This window comes from Ambystoma mexicanum, chromosome 1q (assembly GCF_040938575.1).
Source record: "Ambystoma mexicanum isolate Mex_15411 chromosome 1q, UKY_AmexF1_1, whole genome shotgun sequence".
Classification (NCBI taxonomy): Eukaryota; Metazoa; Chordata; class Amphibia; order Caudata; family Ambystomatidae; genus Ambystoma; species Ambystoma mexicanum.
In genome coordinates this window covers 1451223462-1451247583 of record NC_090922.1, presented here as the reverse complement: position 1 = coordinate 1451247583, position 24122 = coordinate 1451223462, and the positions used below count along the sequence as shown (strand labels likewise).

At 44.8% G+C, this 24122-nt stretch overlaps 1 pseudogene; it reads right to left on the bottom strand.

Annotated features, from left to right (window-relative positions):
* Nucleotides 1-4333: 4333 nt before the first annotated feature.
* Nucleotides 4334-7991, bottom strand: LOC138562638 (uncharacterized; annotated as a pseudogene).
* Between the last annotated feature and the right edge of the window lie 16131 nt (nt 7992-24122).

Here is a 24122-nt window from a genome sequence, read left to right as displayed (position 1 = left end):
TTCCAATGTAAGGTTTGTTTATTAGTTGATAGTGCAGGATTGTGTCAGCTCTGCCAGAGTTGCGTTAAGCACAAGATGAATCTCGGAAGTGGGGATGCTATGCTCCTGCCTTCCCCAATCAACAAGACCCTCAGATTGGAGTAAAATCTAGGGGACTCATGGACAAGGGCAGGAGTGCTACTTGACACACCCCCTTCCACATAAAACAATCAGGAGCTGCAGTGGGGAGACACGATAACATTTAATAGAAAGAAGGCCAATAAATACATGTACAATATAGGTAAGAAAACACAGATGTAAGCTTACTCATTAAGGAATGGTTCCTAACGTAGAACTTTAGCGAATGATCCAGGCTGTTAGCTAAATACTTACACACCTAAATACCTGAAACTGGTAGCTCTGGATGCTTAGGTTCTGGTCGAGAGTTACGACCGCTGCACAAACAAGGAAGAAATTAAATGAAAGGCTTTTTATGTTGGATGGTAGTCGCAGATTAGAGAAAAGCACCTCAAGTGTGCCTCACGTCAGCTGACTTGTAACTTGACTCTTCAGCTCTAACAGCACTGCGATCAAAAACACAGACTGGCGTACCTCAACCGCCATTGAAGGTGGCAATTTTGCAAAGCGCTGCTTGTCCCACCGCGGTCCTGATGCAGCGGCAGTGGCCTGCGTGGATGGCTTTGGGCATGGAACCCGCAAGAGAGATCGGGTGAATCAGGGTAAGCACGGGATCCTAACAGCATACCCCCTCTGAAGCTCAATCATAACCTAACCAACTCGGGGGTTGAGGGGGGCATATAACCCGGCTTGTGGGGGAGCAACAAATGAAATCTCTTAGTGAGTCTGGGAGCCATGACATGACGATGAGGAACCCAGGATTGTTCCTCCACTCCATAGCCTTTCCAATGTACTTAATATTGTAGAGAACGACCCCAAATACGGATATCAACAATGTATCGAACTTCGTATTTTTCCTGTGGGCCTACAGCACGGGTCGCTAAAGACAAATCCCTACGATATACCTGTGATGTACGGGCCGGTTTAAGGAACGAAACATGAAATACTGGATGAATTTTGTAGTGCAAGGGCAATTCAAGTCAGCAAACAACAGGGTTGATGATATGGGATATATGAAAGGGACCAATGTATCTAGGCTTGAAGATCCTACTACAAGCAGGTAGCTTGATGTGTTTTGTGGGAAGCCAAACAAGATTGTGAATTTTATAATCAGGTACAGGAGTTCTTTTCTTATTGGCATAGCGACAAGCGTTCTCTTGAGCTTTCTGCAATTGCCTCTTTCCCAATTACAAACACTGAGTAATGGATTGGATATGTTCTTTCACAGAAGGAACTCTATAATCAAAAGAGGGTATCATGGGAAGGGATGGAGGGTGGTATCCATAGGAGGCATGAAAAGGGGTATCACCTATTGATGTATGATAGAAGTCGTTATAAGCAAATTCAGCTAATGGTAGAAGGTCAGTCGATCTTCCTCCATTTTCCATGACCTAGCACCTAAGATATTGCCCCAATATTTGATTTGCTCTTTCACCCTGTCCATCGGTTTGAGAATGGTAAGCCGATGAGTAGTGATGGTGAATGTCGAGACGACGACAGGTTTCTTTCCAAAAGGACGAAATGAACTGAGTTCCACGATCTGTGATCAATGTACAGAGTAATCCATGGTGTCCAAAATATGTTTAAGAAAAAAATGAGAAAAAGTAGGAGCAGAGGGTACTTTCTTCATGGCAAAGAAATGTGCTAATTTTGTAAAAGAATCAATGATGTTCAGGATTGCAATGTTACCTTGGTCCAATGGTAGTGCGTGAAACCTGAAAGTGTCTTCCTGACTAGTCCCAGGGTCTTCTGTCATCCAGGCGGCCAGGACATGGCCATCTCTCTTGGATCCAGTTCCTGGGGGTGTACCAGTGAGGGAGGATCACCTGGATGTGGGGTCCTCATGGAGTGGAAGTCGGACACTGATGGGTGAGACGCTGTATCCCCCTTCTTATGACAACCTTTCCTAAACCTACCACATAGGATACACAAATACTTTACCCTCCCTTTTCCGACACAAACACTTTTGCATGTTACGAAGGACGACGGACTAACACTCGAGCCATTTACCTGACATGTCCCAACACCAGGGTCAGGCAATTGACCAGAACCTCACACACCTGACGTCCCTTTCCTTTCCCCATAGGGATGATATGATATGGTCTTTATGGCGTGCCTATACACAAATGTTTCAAGGCATGAAAAGGGAGAGGGAAACAGAGGGAGGACAGAAAAAACAATCTTACTATGCCTAGTGACATTAAGATTGCGCAAGTGCAGGGGAGGGGGGAGGAGAGAAATGCCAGGAGGTGGCAGGATGGACAAGTGCAGGACAAAATCAGGGCCGTAGTGAATCTAGTCTTCAGTATTCGAAAAACACAATTAGTGTCCTGTTTCCAATCATAGGGAACTACCTGATTAAGTAAACAAGTGAGGGGTAGAAGTATATTCAGAGTAATTAGAAATTAAACGTCTGTAGAAATTGGAAAGTCCAAAAATCGCTGCAGTTCTTTGACAGAACGAGGTGTAGGCCAATGCAAAAGGGCTGTGATTTTATTAAGATCCATCTCTATGCCGTACGAAGTAAGAAGTAAGAATGTATCCTAAATAGGCAATCTTAGACTGGTGAAAATGACATTTTGATGGTTTGGCATACAATCAGTGTGTCTTAGTCTATTCAATACATCTTTCACATGGGAGACGTGAAGGTCATATGATGTAGAGAAAATCAAAATGATATATCCAAGAGATCTCTAAATATATAATTGAGAAAGTACTGGAAAACAGCTGAGGAGTTGCACAGCCGAACGGCATGACAAGGTACTCGAAATTAGTGCGAAAAGTAGTGCGAAAAGTGATCTGCCATTCTTCTCCTTCTGCGACGCTCACCAAATTGTACACTCCTTTTAGATCTAATTTGGGGTATAGATGGCTGCCTTTGACTTGATCCAAAAGAGCCTGAATGAGAGGGAGTGGATAACAATTCTTGATAGTGATGGCGTTAGGTTGGCGGTAATCCACGCATGGTCTCAGTTCATCATCATCATTTTTTTCTGAATAAAAAATATAGGGGCATCAGCTGGGGAAGTGGAATGACAGATTAAGCCCTTTCAAAGGTTTCCTTCTACATACATTCTGAGAATCAGATTTTCGCATTCAGTTAGTGCATAAATTCCTCCATAAGGGATGTGTGCATCAGGTATAAGATCTATGCGACATTTATAATCCCTACGGGGAGGGAGTTTATCAGCTTCTTTGGGAACAAATACATCCATATCCTCATTATATTCCTGAGGAATGTGTTGGAATGTAGCCAAAGCCTGTTGGGATACCTGTGCTTGCACTTCAGGAATAGCATTAGAAGGCATGTGTGGCAATTCAGGATTGTATTGTGAACATGACTGTGGACACTGAAAACCTTGAAAGGTACGTTTTTGATTTCACCAATCAATAGAAGGATTTTGATACCATAGCCAAGGTGTTCCCAGAATAATCTGAAAATGGGCATGTGTGGCAATTCAGGATTGTATTGTGAACATGACTGTGGACACTGAAAACCTTGAAAGGTACGTTTTTGATTTCACCAATCAATAGAAGGATTATGATACCATAGCCAAGGTGTTCCCAGAATAATCTGAAAATGAGGGGCTGCGAAGACATAGAATTCAAGATGGTCAACATGAAAGGTTGCACAGGGCATAATGAGCGGGCTAGTATGAAGGGCAATGGGACCGGATATAAGAGGGGATGTAAAAGATAGGTCTCCATGCATGCATAACTGAAGGTCACCCTTTATTTGTTAGATTCATAAGATAACAAAAGACCCCCACCCTACATCCAGGAGATCCTTCATCACCTGTCTAAGCAAACCCCAGTGTTCTTGGGTAGAACCAGTATTCCACCATGGTATTCCATAAGACATAATACACAACACATCTCCCTCTTTATTTTCTCATACAACGAATAACATGTCTAACAAACAAAAGCAAACAATAAAAGATGAAATTGTTTACATTCTGTTTGGATGGTGAACCCACACCTTTTTTCCCGTGCTACCGAAGCCTCCTTCCCCCCTCAGTGTAGTGTCTGGGGCTTGCTTACTTTCAACCACTAGGGGAACAACTGCTTGCTCACAAATCAATTGTGCAATCCGGTCATATTTGGTTAATGGTACCTCAGATGAACCAGTATTATGTAAAAGTACCAAACCAGTCCCTCTATAATCAGGATCAATCACACCTCCCAAAATGTCAATGCCTTTTTTCGCCAGGCTGGATCATGCAGCAATGTGTCCATAAGTGCCAGCCGGCAATTTGATGCCAATACCCAGCAATATGGATTTAGTTTGCCCCGCTGGTATGACATCATCTTCATAGGTAGATAAATCAAGTCCAATGCTGCCTGCCGTGGCTTGCACAGGTAGCTTTGCTTCTTTGTCAGTTTTCCACACTATAAGAGTCTTTGTGGATTCCACTTTCTCACTTGTCAGTCTCACAAAGGGTGTCTGCCGATTTCCCAACGGATGATTATTCAGTTCAAACAGTGCTTGTGCCAGGTGTTTAAGACTCACACTCTCAAGGGGTGGTCCAGTCAGTTTCTTTATTTGTTGCTTGAGCAGCCCATTGCTGCGCTCCACCAGAGCAGAGGATTCCGGGTATTGACTGATGTGCAGTGTCCATTTGATTCCTTGTTCTAGCGCCCCGTTCCGCACATTGTGTCCAGAAAAATGGCTGCCTTCATCTGATTGGATTTCATCCGGAATGCCACAATGCCTGATGAAGTATTCCATTCCTTGCAAGGTAGCCCGCTGATCTGCATGGGCAACTGGATAGGCTAACAGCAGTCCAGAATATGTGTCTACCATGGTCAACACATAATGCTTTCCATTCTCAGGCGGTAAAGGGCCAATGTAGTCATCTTGCCATACGCTAGCGGCTCTTTCACCTCTTCACAAAGGGCCTTGAGGCTTCCTCTCCAGCAGGTAGTGCTTCACTTCGCAGCACACGGAACATTGGGAGGCAGCTTGCTTGGCATGATCCATGGTAATGGGCAATTGTCTCCTCTTAGCCCATTCATAGGTTCCTGCTTGCCCTAGATGCCCTGAGGTTTGGTGTGCCCAGTCCAACATGCCTTGCAATACCTCAGCTTCTTCAGGTGTTGTCACTGGGTGAATCTTTGATATTTGATCCACTTCGTTGTTGAACAGGGCAGCCAGTGAGGTGTCAGGGGGCATGTGTGCATCGACATGCCCAATGCAGATTTTGCACCTGTCACCTTTGCACCACATCTCTTCCCAGATGTCCGGCCCGTCCCAGAACGGAGGGTTCTTGATCTGCCAGCCATCTCTTCTCCATGCCGGTGCCCAATGCGTCAGGCCTTGATATGTGGCCCAACTGTCCGTGTATATGTATGCAGTCTCTGTCTCTTTCACCTGTTCAATCACGGAGGCCACCGCCTGCAGTTCAGCATATTGACTGGATCCTCCCACACTTTCTCTCATCAGCAGTGTTTCTCGGTGGGGCTGGAATGCAACAGCTTGCCAGTGTCTTTGCCCTTTATCATACTTTGCTGTTCCGTCCGTGAACCATGCAAACTTTTGCTCTTCCTCTGTCAATGTATCATAGGTGGGTTCGACTTTGAAGGGAGATTCTGGCAACACCACGGGGGTGCTCTGTTCAGGCATCGCTTCCAGGTCCACTGCCTCTAGCATTTGTTCTTGCAGTCTGGAAACCCCTGTGCGGCCAGCTTTTGCACATTGCTGTAAATACCATTTCCATTTGACATGAGTGGCGGCTTGTGCTCTGCCACTTTTCCTGCTTGCAGCAGTGTCGCGCACCCAGCCCATGATCGGAATTTCTGTGCAAATTGTTACTGGTTGCTCGCCGGTGATTCTTTCAGTCTCAACTAGAGCCCAGTACACTGCAGCAACTTGTTTCTCAAATGGAGTGTATCTTGTCATAGGATCTGTGAGTTTTTTTGACCAGAAACCGTGCAGCACTCTTTTCTGTCCTTGCTTTTGCCACAAGCTCCACACAGCAACATCATTGTAGACAAGAATTTCCAGTTCAACAGGATCAGTTTTCGTCATGGGGCCCAGTGTGATGTAATTCTGCAAAGCGTCCTTAGCCTGCTGAAAGACAGACTGTTGCTCTAGGCCCCATGTAAAATCATGTTTCTTTCTGGTGACTTTGTAGATGGGTTTCAGTATCAGGCTTAAATGAGGTATGTGATTTCTCCAAAAACCCATTAACCCAATGAACCTTTGTGCCTCTTTTTTATTTTCTGGTGGAGTCATCTGCTGAACCATGTCAATTACAGGGTCGGGAATTTTCTTAACTGACCCAGACCAGATTGCACATAAAAATGTCCCCTCTTGAGCAGGCCCCTGTACCTTTTTTGGATTTATGGCCCACCCCCGGTTTTGCATGTGTGTGATCAACTTTTCAGCAGCTTTTTCTACATGTTCTTTCTCAGAACTGGTCAGCATGATATCATCAATGTAATGAGCAACATACACATCATCCAACTGCACCATCTTTAAGTCTCTGGCAATCAATCCATGACACAGAGTGGGACTATGCAAATACCCTTGGGCAATTTAGTAAAGGTAAATTGTCTGTCTCCCCAAGTGATAGCAAATTGGTCTTGTGATTCAGTGTCAATATCAATGGAGAAAAATGCATTGGCCAAGTCAAGGACCACATGCCATTCACCCACTTCATTTGTAAGGTTTTCAATTAGAGTAATGATGGCTGGCACCGCCACAGCTAAGGGTGGCACCTTCTTGTTCAAAATGCAAAAATCAATTGTCAGACGCCACGCCCCATCTGGGCGGCGAACAGGCAAGATCGGCGAGTTGAATGGACTGACTGCCGGCCTCATTATGCCAGCTTTCACCAATGACTCAATAGTATCACAAATCTCTTTATGCCCTCCTGGCAACCTGTACTGTTTCATGCACACTGGCTCAGCAGGAGGAGGTAAATGCAGAGGGGACCATTTTGCGTGCCCAACCACCACAGGGTTAACAACTCTCACATGGATTTTCCAATTGCCAAAAACAAAATCACCTAAATCTGTAGTCACACTTTTGCCCAACAACACATCCATGCCCAATACATACTCCGGTATGTCTGCAATCAAGACATTTGCTGTGAAAGGCAATCCCTCGCCAACTGACATCTTTACATTAAAGGCTTTTGCAACAGTTTCTGCTCCCCCATAAACATTGACTAAAACTCTGGAACCAGATAATTTACTGGGATTGCCATTCAAAATGGTTACCTCAGCTCACGTGTCTAATAGAGCCAAGACGTGTTTTACTTTCTCATCCAAATACAATGTAAGTGGCACAAAAGGGCGTCTGTCTCTGGGACTGGTTCTCTTTATTAACCGTACCTCAAAGACAGAGCCAGCCCTCCAATCAAAAAGGGGGTCTTGGACCTCCCACTTGTCCTTTGCCAAATCAGGGTAACCTTTTGCTCGCACTTTGGCTTCAACACCTCTTCTTCAGAGGGTGCAGAAGGCCTAGTTTTGCCTGACTCCTGTTTCTTTAGTTTTTTCCATTTCTCAAGCAGCACAGGTGTAGGTTTACCATCTATCTCTTCCTTTGGAATTCCTGCTTTTAGCAGGTCCACCCAAATTTGACTGCACGTGATTTCAATTGTGTCAGTTTTCACTTTAGACTTTGCATTTTTGCCATGCTTTTTCTCTGAATCATTACTCACCGCCACTGGGTGCGCTGCTTTGCGCACATCCAGCCCTTCTAATTGCCCTAGCAATAGTGCAACCTCACCAATAGCTTTACCCTGCGTTGGACCCGGCAATGAAAGCAATGCTACCTTCATATGGCCTGGGGCATTACTCAACAAGCGCGCGCGCATTCCAGCTGTAAACATCTCCATGTCAGGCCCTGCAAAATTTGCACTGTACATTGCGCACTGTAACCCCATCTCTCTAAGCTGATCTGTCGCTTCCGTTAGTCACCCCCAGGGGCCCCAAGCCTCTTCCATTTCCATTGGACTTGCATACAGATTTATTAGGGCAGTCTGAAGCCAATTAAACAAGGAATGCGAGCCTTGCTACCCCAGCGCACCGCACACCATCTGCCCCAGCATTACATTAGTAGTGATTTAACCCATTTTTAACAATTCTTCTGGGGTTAAGAAGATCCCATCGGCACCTGTATCCCACAATCTAAGATACCACTTTAAAAGTGCTTCACCTGCTCGCTGTCTAAACAACTTGGCAACGTCTAGAAGCTCTGTCTGTGTATAATCTTGGACAATCCTAGTATTCTGAATGTTTCCACTGCCAGCTTGGCCTTTTGATTTGTTAGTAATTAACGGCCGCGCTGGATAAACACATTTCTTTGGAGCACATTCCAGCTCCTCTCCCTCAGAACAGTCTAACTCCGCAAGTCTGACTTCAACGGATTCATCTCAGTCAAATGTCTGTTCGGTTTCGCTTTCACTAACCTCAGACCATAAATTTGGGTCCCAATTATCTTTCCTAATTAATGCGCAAATCCTTATCTTTGACAGATTGCCCTGCCGCTGTCTGCGCTTGTGCGTGGCTAAAGAGGCACACCTGTCCTCCATCTGATCGGGCCGCTTAACGGACAATTCAAGGCTCTCTCTCATAATGATTTGCTGCTCCTGGAGCAGGGAAATCTCATTGTTCAGTTTGCGAATCTGCGTGTCTTTAAGCACTTAATTCTCATGCAACTTCCTGAGCGCCTGCAGGAATAACCAGCCTACATTTCCTGCTGCTTTTTGCTCCCGTCTCCATTTCCCAAGCGGCAAACTCTCCAAACACTCACTAATTACCGCCGGGGAAACATCATTTTCAAGCATGTCCCATGCCCTCAGTGCCAAATACCGATGCAAAATGTCTGCCACATGCGACCAGGCATTTGTTGCCGGCCATCCTGGAATGTGACAGAGTGCACTATCCCCCTCATTGCATTCATCCTTCGCCTCTTTCTTCCAGAATGGCATTGTGCTCGCAAATCCTGCAATCGACTACGCCAAATCTAGTGAAAAGGGGAACCCGCACTTCCCTGGGGCCAGCCCTTAGTGCAATAAAATCACTCCCACACAAGTAAGAATCTATGGGAAGCACAGTGAACTCAGTCTGGAAGAAAACCAATCACACAGAAACTTTGATGCTTGCATTTATTACTACAGTGTCTAATGAGAATTAAGCAGCATTTTACAATAATATGGGAATGAAAGTGCAAGCTGAATAATACCAATTATCAGTCACAGATGAATATGCAATTATTGATCTTACGCTCCTAGGAATCGTGGATGGAGATACGATTGAATCACACCCAGGACCCACGCCACTCAATGTGCCTGGCACCCCTCGGGAAGGGGGGACTGGCCTAACCCCCAAAGGCCTGCAACAGAGCGGGGATGTGATGCTAGGAGTCTCGGCCCTCTAGTGCACGGCTGGTAATCCGGGCGCTGTTTCTCTCCATGCGCGCGTCTCATGAACAGCCCAGGAAGAGTCCCTCCCTAGCTGGCCCAGGTAAAGTTCTCTTATTAGGGGCTGCATGTCAATCACTATGACGTACTAGCTTTTCGAGAATCTTCTGGGCCCAACCTTTATGCGGCAAAGCATATTTTTGCTTGGAAAGTTACAACTAGAAACAGCCAGTCTTGGCTCCCAGGCTCCGTGTACGCTGTTTTGGGAAGGCCTTACATTCCTGTGTTATCAGTGCACTTGACTCGCAGAGCGAAGAAGAGCAAGGCTGTGCGCGGCTGTGCCTGGCTCCCAAAGGCTGCGCAGAGCCTCTTGCAAAACTAGATGTTTATGTCTTCAAGAAGGGCCTCCACAGTTAACCCCTTACGAGCATGCAGGCTCACCCAGTTCGAGAGGCCTGGCTGGTTCAGCATTTTCCTCCACACTTTGAATAAGCTCTAAAAACACGCAAGATAGCTCAATAGGTTAATGCAAGTGCAGGTTACTGCAAGTGCCTAGAGGCTTTTTCATGTTAGCATTCTGAACCCGCAAGAGAGATCGAGTGAGCCGTGATAAGCATGGATCCTAACAGCATGCCTCCTCCGAAACTCACTGATATCCTGACCGACCCGGGGCGGCCATAGAACATGGTTTGTGGGGGAACAATGAATTAAATCTCTTAATGAGTTTGTGAGCCAGGACATGATGATGAGGAACCCAGGATCGTTCCTCCACTTGTGAGGAACTCATGGTGGCAACAAATAAGACAGACACAAATGATCACAGTGCAAGGGTGTTTATTGCACAACGAATGCTGTATGCAGGTTGGAAAAACACCTAATCTAAATCTAAATTGGAAGCAAGCGTCAACCATCAAATGAAAAATAAAGCTGTCCTAGTGCTGTTTTGTCAAAATAAAAGGGCCTATACTAAGAAACCTATTGCCATACCTTACAACTAATACAAAACGGGTGGGGGATAGCTTTCAAGAAAAAGAAAGAGGTGTTCTCAAAAAATATGTCAGGATGCACTAGCCTGGGTCTCCCTTTTCCCACGTTTTGAGCACGGGGTAAGGTTGGCGCTTGGAGCGCAACGCAATCTTGGGCTTCTCTAGCACGAGACGACAGTTCCAACGGCAGTTCTCAGGACCGTCGTGGTCAAGTCTCATTTCCCCTGAAAGTCTCTTGCCTTCGGGGCCTGTTAGGTTTGATAACTAAACAAAAGTTCCTTTAACCAAATAAAGGTTCCTTTAGGTGATAATGGTTCACCCCTGGGTCCCCCTCTTCCGGACGCTGAGACTTCTCAGGTGTTATCCACAATTCAGATAGGGTGATGGTTTCACCCCTGGGTCCCCCTCTTCTGGGCGCTGAGCCATCACGTATCGTATTCCTCAATTTATGTGTCAGTTCTTTTCTTACTTGAAGTTTGGATGATAGCTTCACCCCTGGATCTCCCGTGGTCTGGCTCAGACCCCTCTTTACTGCTAGTACTTGGGTGATAGCTTCACCTCTGGATCTCCCGACCCTTCTTCTCTGGCGTACCTCCTTCGGGTTCACCCTTGCCATCTCTTAACTTTTGCTTTCACTTTTCTCCATCTTTGGGTGACATTTTTTCACCCTTGGATCCCCCTCTGCCAGGCTCTGACCCTTCTCGATTCTTAGCCTCCCTTCAATGTGTTTACTGTGGCTCTCGATCAGGCTGATAGTGGCTCACCCCTGGGTCCCCCTCTTCTGGGCGCTGACCCTTCTTTACTTTCAATGTTCTCTTTTTACACAGTTGAATGTTTGCGGGATTCATCTCCCGAAAAAGGCAAGATCACTACTCTCCTCGCCACCCTCTCGATTCTTGCCACCTTTCTCCTTCTCTTGAACTGCCACGCCTGATTAGCCGTCTCGACGTGCTGTCTGCCGTTCTCGCCTTGCTAGTACTGCTTTTCTCTTGCTCCACCTTTTATCCTTGTGGGGAAAAGGAAAGGCGGTCAGGTGTGTGTGGTTCAAGTTAATTGCCTGACTCTTCCTGACCCTCGGGTTGGGACATGTCAGATACACAGTTGAATTCAACCATTGTTTGTGGTGTGCCAGGTGTTTGTGTCGGAAAAGGGGAAGGTTTGAGTGTGAGAGCATCCTACAGAGATTCGGAATGGAGAGAGGTGTTGTATTGACTCATATCCTTTGTATTTGGGTTTGGGGTGTTCTTGGAAGGGTAGGTTTTGTGGGGCAAATGGGATTAGCTGGGATCGTGAAATAAACAAGAGGGATTGTGGGAGCTGTAGTATTTTACCTGAATCGGTTGGGAGTGTGGAAAATAATAATCAAAGGGATGGGAAGAAGTGAACTGAATAGCTCAGCCCTTTAATATGAGTAGCAATTACCCTGGAGATGGATGGGGATGTAGATTCTTACTCATACATCAATAATCGAAATGACTCAGGTAGTTTGGCAAAAGGATAACTGTTTTAATATCAATTATCTAAAACAGGGAGTAAAGCGAACATCAACGAATTTGCTCAATCCTCTTACTCAACAAATATTATAAAAACGTAGTCTTTATACTTAAAACTCATCATAATTGACGTTGACCTACGTCACTATCAGCATCATCCTACGTGGCAAAACTACAAACCTATGGGCATCAGTGATAGGCTCAAACTGAACCTCTAAGTATATGTTCCAAACTAGTCTAAGAGAGTAGAATTGTGTGATTGATTAATTAACATCAAGGGGGGGCAACTAAACCCTCCTGTGAGAATGACCACTAGGAACGTCACTAAATATACAACGTCCCATTGGCTATCTAAACTATAGGACCCTTAATTATGTGGTCCCCTATGATTGATTGGCACTCTAACCTTCGTCAGTACTTTTCCACCTACATCTAGCAGTACGCAGGCTGGCCATGCGTACTGCTAGATGTTCATCTTAGTTTTAACTTCCCACAAATTAACATATCAATCCATCATCACTTCAGTGGTCTTCTTGTCAATTAAGTTTTGAAGCTCGGCCTTGAGAGTGTTCTTAGCTCTGGGAAATTCAGGGTGTGAAGGCACGCTCTACCCTCATGCGTAGGTGTGAGCAACTTGTTCGTCCAACTTCATCCTTCCATGTGACTGGAGACCATGAACTCAAGCTTCTAATGTCTTTTAAAAACTATTTTTAATAGACCTCTGACGTCTTCCTTATTCTGCTCATGCCTTCTGAACAGGAGTTTTGTTCTTTCACACGATTTGTATCGAATTTCAGCATACTTCATCCCGATAAGACCTTGGCTTCTTTGGCTCACCCAGCCTAGCCTCTCTGAGATGCACTTTGTAATTCACTTGTTTTAATACTGCGACATACTTGAAATGAGGCCTTCTCTATAAAAGGTCCAGCACTGCTGTAACACGTAGTGGAAACCTCCATCTTTTACTTGTCCATATACATATATATATATATACATTGGCGCTTGCCGCGATCTATTCACTATAAAGCTTAAGGCTAGCTTCAAGAATATTTTGCCTGCTTGCGTTGCTTTTGCATCTGTACATGTGTAAATTAACTTGATATCTTCATCATTTCTGTAGCATACGTTTGTTCACCTTGATCTCAAGATGTCACTTATCTTTACTTCTTTCTTGATGCCTTATACACTATCTGCATTCTGTAGTCTCTGCATCTTTTCTATGAATGTCAACTCAGCTTTGGGTGACGTCACCATTCATCTTTGCCATTCATTTGCTCTGCTTATTCCGGGATTTAATTCAAATGGCCATCATATCGTCTCGTATGCATGTATGATTTTCTAAATGGAAACCTTGCCTCCAAGATTTTTTTAGGTATCAATATGCCCAATGGTACTGCACAGTTTTCATACTCTGTTTCCCAACAGATAGGCAATATGTGTCATGGATCGGCGATATCGACCCTTCTGGTCTGCCTGGTCCCTCAGTCAATAACCATTTACTCCGTTCCCTTCAACATGGCCGACGCCAAGAAACGGCGCGGTCTAGTCTTTCTGTATTCATGCACATGTTTCCTTGAAAACAGACACACCCCCGCGTTTCCACGCATCTCAACGCTCCGCTTGCCTGCACCTTCGCTCCGGCAAGTTTTGTTCTAAGTTCCAGTCCTTTACCTTCGTGATCCCTGGTGCCCAGCCTCTTATCCTTCCCGGTCTCCCTTCCTCTCCCATTCGTGACCTCTGTTTTTGGAACCTCGTTACCTTTTTCCTTCCAGTCCTGGTTCCGTCCCAGATCCTCCCAGGAACATTGAACGCCTTCCAAGTCACGGAGCTGCCGCGGCTGGGAGTCAGAAACCAGTGCGCTCGCCGTAGCCCGGCAGACTGGATTCAGAGGATTCTAGACCTTACCTCTATAAGGCTCGCTCATCCAGGAAAAAGAAACCTGCGAACTCCAAGAAGAGATCCACAAGAAACAAACAGGTTAGTCACGAATCCAAAGACTCAGATTCTGACAGTTTGAGACGCTGCCCAATTACTACCGTTTCCACTATGGAGGCAGCCATACAAGACCTAAGGTATGCAGGAACTTACTACAGAAGTATAGAACCTCAAAGCTGAAAATGCACCCTTGAAACAACTCGTTTTGTCCAGGGATTCGGCATATCAAGAAAGTGCATCGGTAGGAGGCATTGTGGATAAATACGATGGTAACCCCAAGACTTTACGCCCCTTCCTGGACTCATGCCTGGTTCATTTCACCTTCAAACCTTACTACTTCTCCACACCCAGAGCTAAGGTGGGGTTTATGATCTCTCATCTATACGGCAATGCGCTGGCCTGGGCTACCCCTTTAGTGACTGCTGGGGATCCGGTACTCGACAATTACGATGAATTTGTTTCTGCCCTCAAGGCAGAGGCAGATCTAATGGTTGTCAGCCAGACAAATGGCGAGCGGGCCCCTGTGCTGGGGCCCGCCCCTTCCACACAGCACAGGGCCCTTTCTGCTGTGGCGGCCCTGCTTTGTGGTGGCGAGTTCTCTGCTCGCTTTCCCCCTGAATGCTGCCAGAGAGCAACGTGCCATCGCCGTGTGGCTCATTGTGGATCTTAACACTGTTTGTCAGACCTGAGGGAACATGGCAGGCTTTTATGTGACAGCTTTCACAGCATAAACAAAGCCAAACAAGGTTGGTGCGAAATGAAGAGGGGTTTGGTCACTGATGAAAAGAAAAATAAAACGCAGTTCTTGTGGCGTCTTTTGCATGTTAGTTGTCACGGGGTCGGGGCTTTGTTATATACAAATGTCAGTATCTCCTTCAAAATACATGCTGCAATGCAAAGGTTTTGAAATATTACAACAGTCCACATGATCAGCACATTGTTATGTGTTGCTTTTTAAAAAAACTTTTCGTTTATTAACCTAGAAGGCGCCATATTGCCTGATTTACAAAAGCACTTTTCAATGGAAAAATCCCATTGGAAACGTTTTGTAAATCGGGCACATAGGGGTGTGGTATGGTTGGGGAGTGTCACAGCAATCTATCATCTTTTGGAAAAAAATCAAATGAATAAACTAATAGATACAGCATCTGGTCCTGTAGCGATCACAAGCAGCTCATCACACTGTTGTCACAAACATCAATTATCTTCTTGTTTGTTTTTTAACACTGTCCACATTGATCTGTTTTGCATCTAAAGTACTCTGTAATTCCATACTAGTAAACCCTTATACAGATCCGTGCAGCAAAAGCTTAACACTATGCAACTCTGCCATTTTGCAATGCATGGCTGCAGCAACGCCCGCGCAAACAGAATGACATCACTTCTCTGCTAAAAGGACGTGTATGTTCTCTAGGTTTTCAATATTTAGCATTGATAGCAAAGCCTGCTGAGGAGGCCCAGCTTTTTCCAGTTAGTCAGAACCCTAGGTAACTGTAATGAAGACATCTTAATAAAAAATTGCTTTTGTCCCTAAAGTTTGCCATTGTGCACTGTGACCACAATTAACTCTGCCCACCCAAAGCTCCGCCTTCATGACCTGCCCACCTAGGGCCCTGTGTCAGGTGCTGCCCACAGGGCCCTTTTCCTTAAATCTGCCACTGCCTCAAGGCCATGTTCGACCGCCCTGAACAGGGGTATTCCGCCCAGGAAAAACTGCTGGGATTCCAGCAGGGAAACCAGGACATGCTAACATATGTTACCCGTTTCAAACAATTGGATAAAGACGCTAACTGGTCCCCAGAAGACTGTTTTACCTTGTTTAGACGCAGATTAAGCGAAGAAGTCCAGGATGGATTGGCCAGGGTAGCCCGTCCCGCATCCTTCCAGGCCCTCTTAGACCTGTCCTTACAGATCGATTTCAGGATACAAGAGAGAAAGGCAGAGAAGAAGAAGACATGGAACCCGCCACCCAAATCTATGCCTGAATATATCAGCCCCAGGGAAAAAGAAACACCAACCCAAGGTCTGACTGAGCCAGAACTCATGCAGCTTGGTTCCTTGAGAGGCCCCATTACTTCCCAGGAAAGGACTCGACGGATCAATAGCAGTCTCTGTATGTATTGTGCTTCAGACAAACATTTAGTGAGTAATTGCCCGATAGCCCCTCCACGACGCTCGGGAAACGCCAGCTCCCGATCCTGAACGGAGCCCAGTTTCGGGAAAAAGAATCATGCTCCGACGTTTCACTTACATTGGACTGTTCTCTAAAAGATACCTTAGTGTTACTCCAAGTGAACCTTTCAACACCCAACAAGGAAATATCTTCCATCCTGGCCTTGGTGGACTGCAGGGACATTGGTCTTTTCCTCGATGACGAATGGGCACAGAGACATCATATTCCTCGAGCAGCAAAGGAAGTCTTCCAGGCAGTGGAAGGAATCGACGGAAGACCCCTATCTTCCGGACCCATGATGCAACAAACCTCCGAGCTCATGCTCTCTGTTCACAACCATCAAGAGATGTTGCGTTTTGACATAATCAAGGCAGCTCACTACCCTATAGTGCTTGGCATGCCATGGTTGCGAAAACATAATCCATATATCAACTGGGCGACTGGAGCTTTGTTCTTCAGTTCCGAGTTTTGTCTCACTCAGTTCTCAGTTTTGCCTCAACAGTTCTCCGGAGCCAAGCTTCCTCATCCACAACACATCATTGTTTCCGCCATCACACAGGTACCTGAGGTGTACCATCAGTTTTCAGATGTATTCTCTTCTGCCATTGTTCAGTCACTCCCTCCTCATCGCCCTGAAGATTGTGCTATTGACACAGAAGAGAATGCAGTCATTCCCTTCGGATGGATGTTCATTCTGTCAGAGCCTGAGAAAGCTGCCCTACGCGAGTATCTAGATACCAATCTATCCAATAGGACAATTCGTCCATCCAAGTCCCCAGCTGGAGCTTCTCTCTTTTTCGTACCTAAAAAGGATACTAAGGAACCCCGTCCATGCCTGGACTACCGGGGCCTGAACAATGCACCTTAAAAGATAGATATCCCTTGCCACTCATTTTGGACATCCTTGAGGCGTTACGTGGAGCAGTGATCTTCACCAAGCTGGATTTGAGAGGAGCTTACCACCTGACTCGCATCAAGGAGGACGATGAATGGAAGACGGCTTTTCAGACCCCCTTTGGCCACTATGAATATCTGGTAATGCCATTTGGATTAGCAAACGCTCCTGCTGTATTACAACGTTTTATGCACTGAGTTTTTTCTGGCATGCTTTTTCTATTCGTTATTGTCTACCTAGATGACATATTTATTTACTCACAAGACCCGACCCTGCCTCAGAAACACGTCTCTTTGGTCTTACAACGGCTATGCGAACACCATCTGCTGGCAAATACTTAGGATTTGTTCTGAGCCCTCAAGGGGTACCCATGGATCCAACCAAAGTCGAAGCAATCCTCTCCTGGCCTGCTCCAACCTCAGTGAAACAAGTGCAGTCATTCCTAGGACTTGCTAATTTTTACAGGAAATTCATCCCTACGTTCTCAGCTATTGTACAACCCATTGTCCATCTTCTAAAGAAAGACACCCCTTTTCAATGGACAGCAATCCAGGAAGCCGCTTTTCAGAAACTCAAACATCAGTTTACTAGTGAACCCATCCTGGCTCAACCGGACACTACTAAGCCCTTCTTTGTAGAAACTGATGCTTCAGAATACGCAATCGGGGCAGTCCTCAAACAAGAAGCTGAAGATGGACAGGAGCACCCCATTGCCTATCTGTCATGAACACTACATCCTAGCGAAACTCATTACTCGGTCTTGGAGAAAGAACTACTCGCCATCAGACAAGCCTTCACAGATTGGCGTCATCTCCTTTTGGGCGCAAGTTATCCGGTTGTAGTAAGGACCAATCACCGGAACCACCACGTTCTACAATCTATGGAATGCCGAAACAGTCACCAAGCACGATGGGCCTATTTTTTTAACCAATATCCGTTCAGCATTCAACCTGTTCTTGGTCCATCTAATGTAATAGCAGATGCTCTCTCCAGAAGACCGGATTACATGAAAGAGGAAACACTAACCTTTCCCAGAATGTTTCCTGACAAGGTGTTCATAGCCCAGGCTAACTCGCTCTTAGAAATGATACGAGAAGAGACTGCAACTTCGGACATTTGGAAGGAGTACTTTAAGGACAATCTTTGGGCTCTTTCTACCAAGGATGGATATCTTTTTAGGGACAAGAGTTTGGTAATCCCTAGCCAGAAAATTTAGACTAAGGTCATGAGTCTCTGCCATGACACATTTCATTCCAGGCACCGTGGAATCAAGGCCACCTACCAGACAATTAGAAGGAACGTCTGGTGGCCTAAAATGCTCTCTGACATACGCGCCTATATACAATCCTGCTCAGTTTGCAACCAGAACAAGACCGACAACAGGAAGCCAGTGAGTCTGCTTCATCAACCTGATTTACCATCTCGACCCTGGGAAATCATTGCCACTGATTTCATTGTGGACCTTCCTCCCTCCAAAGGATTTACCACCATAATGGTCACTATAGACCTCTTTTCTCACATGGCCCACTTTAAAAAAATTATTGTTGAATTGTTAGTTTACATAAAACCTTATACAACATTTCACACATGATACAAATATACAATTCATTTTTTTAAGACAACATATAAGATCTAAAATGAAAAAATAAAAAAGTACTATAGAAAAAATGTCCTCAAAATCACAAGCATCTTCATAAAATCTTCATAAAATATCTCTCCCAGCCCTTGATTGATATTATAGTTTGTTTTCCTTTCCACTATGAAAACATTACATATTAAGTTCCTTTTTTCCAATTCCTCCATTATATTTTGAAGCAATAAATGTAATGCTAAAATTAAAGAAATATTTATACCCCACATACAGCAGCTCCAAAACAAATGGATAGACATTTCAAGATCCCTGTTAAATCGATCTTTAAGATAGAGTGCACGTTTAGACTCAAAATGGGTACAAGTTAAAACAAGGTGCTTAAGAGTTTCTAACGTGCTAGTTTCTCCACAGAAACGACATGTGAAACTGATTTGTTCTTGATTAAGCACCTCTTCTGTATGTCCCCAGTGCCGTATCCTTTCTAGAGTCGGCATCTGATTGAGTCTAAAGTGCATAAATATTAATCTCGCCCTATAACAAGTGAATCTTTGTAGATAAAGGGGAATACATTCCCTTGCGTTTCCAAAGTTAGCATACTCCTTATAAGAGGAGTAGGACTCTATGCCATTTACTGTGTCCACCCAGTCCGCCTTGAATAAAAGTCTCTTAACTAGTCCAGGTCGTTGTACCAGGTCTTCTAAACAAAGACCTAGAGTATCTAATAGAAAATTCATATTATCATTGAATCTTCTAATAGATTTTACTGACCCGGATTTAACAACCTTATTTAACAACTCGCATAGGGTGTTTGCAGGTGGATCATTCATCTTTCTAAACAAGGATAGTTGCCTCCACAAATATCTTGCTTTGAGTGAAATAAGACAAAACTCATGGCGGATAATGGCGTTGGGGACTGCCATAGATAGGCCAAGTACTTCTTTCCACATTTTCCCACATTCAGGCATGAGCTCATATCATGGGTACAAATGTCCAAACCATACAAAAGAAGCGGCTCACATTTAGCAAGATAAAAATGCCTTATAGGTAAGAGCGAAAATGTACATACCCTAACCTTCAAAAATTTCATTTGAACCTTTAGTTTAGACGCTTTCTCTTCCAAGCTCAGTTTCCACATCTTCAGGCAAGATCTGTTTGTAAAATTATAGCCTAGATATATTATATCCTGGACCTGTTCCACCTGATCCTCTCCCATCTTCCAACTATATGATTTGATGGTTCTTTTCTTAGTGACCAAAATCGTTCGGGATTTGTATGCATTAGGGAAAGATTATTCACCATCGCAGACTGATAGAAAATATCCATCTTTCTACGAAGGCCACGTGGAGTGCGGTCAAAAAGAATAAAATCATCAGCAAAGGCCATCCACTCGATAGCCAAACTCCCCAACCTAACCAGCGCAATGGAAGGGCCCTGCCACATGTCCTCCACACCGCTTACGCATAGGTTGAAGAGCATGGGTGCAAGTGAACAGCCCTGCTTGACCCCAACCTTAGTGCCAACGGCATCGGAAAGAGTACCTTCATGAGTCAAACGGACCCTAACCGAGGTATTCCTATGCAACAGAGCCAAGAGTTGGACAATTTTTCGAGGGAAATTCATTGCTAACATTTTAGTCCACAACCTTGCTCTGATAACCCCGTCAAAGGCATTGGAAAGGTCTAAGGATGCCATAAAAACTTCACCCATGTTGGATTGATGGACATATCTCTTAAATGTGCCAAAATATTCCCATTCAAGTCGGTTCTCAAACCCTCTCTAAAGCCAACCTGAAATTTACTAAAGCAAGCATTCCTCCTGATCACTTTATTAAGATCCCTTAAAAGTAGAAAACCGAAGACCTTACTAGCTGCATCTAAAAGTGCTATTGGTCTATAGTTCTGGGGATTGAGGACATTGTAATGAAAAAGGAGAACCTGCACCCCCCTAGGACCAGCCCTTAGTGCAATAAAATCACTCCTAATCACCTTCCCACACAAGTAAGTTTATACGAAGCATGATGAACGGAGTCTGGAAGAAAGCCAATCACACAGAATATATGATGCTTGCATTTATTTCTATAATGTCTAGTGAGAACTAAGCAGCAATTTACAATAATATGGGAATAAAAGTGCAAGCTGAATAATACCAATTGTCATAGACGAATATGCAATTTTTTATTTTACGCTCCTAGAAAATGTAGATGATCAGATCACACCCGGGACCCTCGCCGCTACAGGTGCCCGGCACTCCTCGAGAGAGAGGAGGGGAGGACTGGCCAAGCCCCCCACAGTCCTACACCAGAGCGGTGATGTGATGTTAGGAGTCTCGGCCCAGATAGTGCACGGCTGGTCGTCCAGGCACTGTTCCTCTTCGTGCGCGCGTTTCACCAAACAGCCCAGGGTGAGTCCCTCCCTCACTGGCCCAGGTATAGTTCTCTTATTAGGGGCTGCACGTCAATCACTATGACGTACCAGCTCTTCGAGAAGCTTCTGGGCTCATCCTTCTGGGCAGTAAACATGTTTTTGCCTGGAAAGTTACAAGACTGGAAACAGCCAGTCTTGGCTCCCAGGCTTCGTGCACGTTGTTTTGGGGAAGGCCTGGCATTTCTGTGTTATCAGTGCACCTGACTCACAGAGCGAAGACGAGCAAGGCCGTGCAAAGCTGTGCCTGGCTCCCAAGGGCCGCGTAGAGCCTCTTGCAAAGGTAAGATGTTTATGTCTTCATGAAGGGCCTTCGCAGTTAACCCCTTACAAGCATGCAGGCTCACCCAGTTCGAGAGGCCTGGCTGATTTCAGCATTTTCCTCCACGCTTCGAATAAGCTCTAATACACACAAGATAGCTCAATAGGTTAGTGGAAATGCAGGTTACTGCAAGCGCCTAGAAGCTTATCACAACAGACATCACCTTTTTTAAATATTGGTACAATAATACTTTGAGCCCAAGATTTAGGAATGATATGATTTTTAAAAATATCATCAAATATGGGTTGAAGCAACTCGGCCCATATTTCAGGTGCCGCCTTTATGACGAATGGAGGAATGCCATCAGGGCCCGGCGCTCTAGATGGTTTGAGTTTATTAATGGCCCACATGATATCCTCAAAATCCCAAGAGCAATCACCCACCACTGGAGGACCTAAATCAATGCCCTGTTCCCTAGAGAAGACAGTAGGCAATGCAAACTTTTTCTTGTAGTAAGACCACCAAGCCTCTGCTTGGATAGGGCAATCAAGTCTGTCTTTTGCTGGCGTAAGCGTGTTATTGACAGTAGCCCAAAATTTTACATCTCTGCCCTTACAGAGGTTGTACATCATCTGTTGATGGGCTGCAAGATATTGATCAATTTTCAGGGACTTAATCACATTTTTATGTTTCAGGATAATTCTTCCTAAGCTGCAATTCAGCAAAAGAGATGGGTAATTTCTTCCGAATCCTTAGATCCCTATTTTTGATACACTTGGATCTTTCGATTCTGGAGTCACCAACCCTCCCCCTGGGTTTCAACACCTCCATATCGCCTGTCCTACTGATTTTCTATGCACATGACAATATAATATTGTTGTAATATGATCCCCCAATGAGAGATCCTCTTCCCTACTAATTTGATGTGACACTAGGGTCAGGTTTTCCAAGACCAAGGTATTAAATTTCATAACCGTTTTCTTGTTCCATGCAATCCTTCTCCCATTATTTGACGCCTTTAAGCCCAAAATCACAGGATTGATGTGGATACCAAGACCTGGAAGTGATAAAGAGAAGCGTAGAGGAATGTGATCGCCCAACTCTTCCTCCATGAGTGTCAATTTTCCACACGCTTGTTTCCAACTATTGGATACATAGAAAAAGTCAATTCTGGAGCTATTACTTCCCCTTTTCCAAGTATATTTGGGTAAATTCCAATCCGAGGCATGATCTAAAAGCCCCAGATCCCAATGTTCAAGGAACTTATCCCACCATATACCTCTCTTAAGATTAGGGTGGAGCAGTTTTGGGATAACCCCTCTTTCATTTCGCATAGAACCCTCAGCACAGGCAGAGTTAAAATCACCTCCCATGATAATACGATTTCCAAACCCCTTCTCAAACCAACCTCCCAGAATTTCTCCAAGAGTATCCTCCACTGTATCAATGGTCACCTTTAGGGGACTCTAGTATAAGTTCAACAGGAGGATAGGGTCTACATTATTCTCTGACGCTAAGACAATACCCAGAAGCCAATCACTCCTAAAAATCACATTGCCATGAAACCCCAGATTACGATCAACAGCAATAATCAAACCACCACTAGGCCGCCCAGCTAGCCCCCTCGATGCTAATGAGGAGAAGGTATAAAAACCTTCTATATACGTGTCAGACAGCATCATGGTTTCCTGGAAAAAAATAAATATGTGGTGTAGTGATACACAAAATTGCAACCTTGCCAATCAGGGCTTTAGATGACAGCATTAGCCGCTGAAAGCAAATAGTGTATTCAAAGTATGTGCTAAAAATGCTGACAGTAGTCTGTTGTAGCACTTCCATTATGCAGTAGTGAGCTACAAGGAATATGCAGGCCTAGTATGAGTGATAGGTCACATTATGCATTGTTGATAGACAGGCAGGGAGAGGGCCCTAGATCTGTAGCTAATAGACATTTTTGGAGTGTTTGGAACATTATGGCACCTATATAGCGCTTAGATAGCCAGTCTTAAGTGCTATGAACACTAAGCTATGAGTGCATCCCTTTTAGAGCTTGCAGATGGGGTTAATACATCCCTGCTTCCCTTAGAATATTCTGCCTCACTAACGGTAGCCCTGCATGGCCCCAAGCTAATCTTCCTTTTCTCTGGGAAGGCACTGATAAGACATTGCTGAGCTTTCGCGCAGATGGGCCAGGGAGGGGCTCAGAAGAAGCACAGTGGAAATTAACAGAGTTGGGTTTTTTCCATGAGCCAGCCTATATTTTGCACAGGGAAAGTTCTGGAACTGTGCGTCATGGATGGGCAGCACGAGATTATAAAATATGCATGCTCACATGACTCAGGTGGGAGATCGTCCTGTGGACTTGGTTTGAGCAAGATCAAGTGCCCGGAATTGGAGCTCTGACGGCACCCAGCAGCGCTGTCCTCTGAGCGGGGCTTGTTACAGCTAGCTTATGAGGGCCAGGGTCTCCCAGTGCTGATTGAAGGGGAGTAAGACTGTGTTTCTCTATGTTTATCTAAGTTCTATGTTTCTCTATATTTTGCATTTCTCTAAGTTTTGTGCTTTGTAATCTTCTCTAACTTGAATCCCAAATGTATATGAAATTCACTGTTTAGAATAAATACTAAAACTTATTGAAGGTGTCATTTGTCACTAGCATGAGATCACTGCTCAGCACAATAGAACCTGTATTTTGGGCTGAATTGGGTAATTATTGCTCCCGAGGGCTGGTCCCGAGGACGATTTGGCCCATATCAAGACACGTGGGCAGGTGTAAATTTCATCTTTAGTCAAAAATGTATTCAAATGTAATCCCCCGCATGAGTTCCAAGAAATAACGTTGATATTAGAACTGTTAGGAGCACCCATTACCTTGTCTA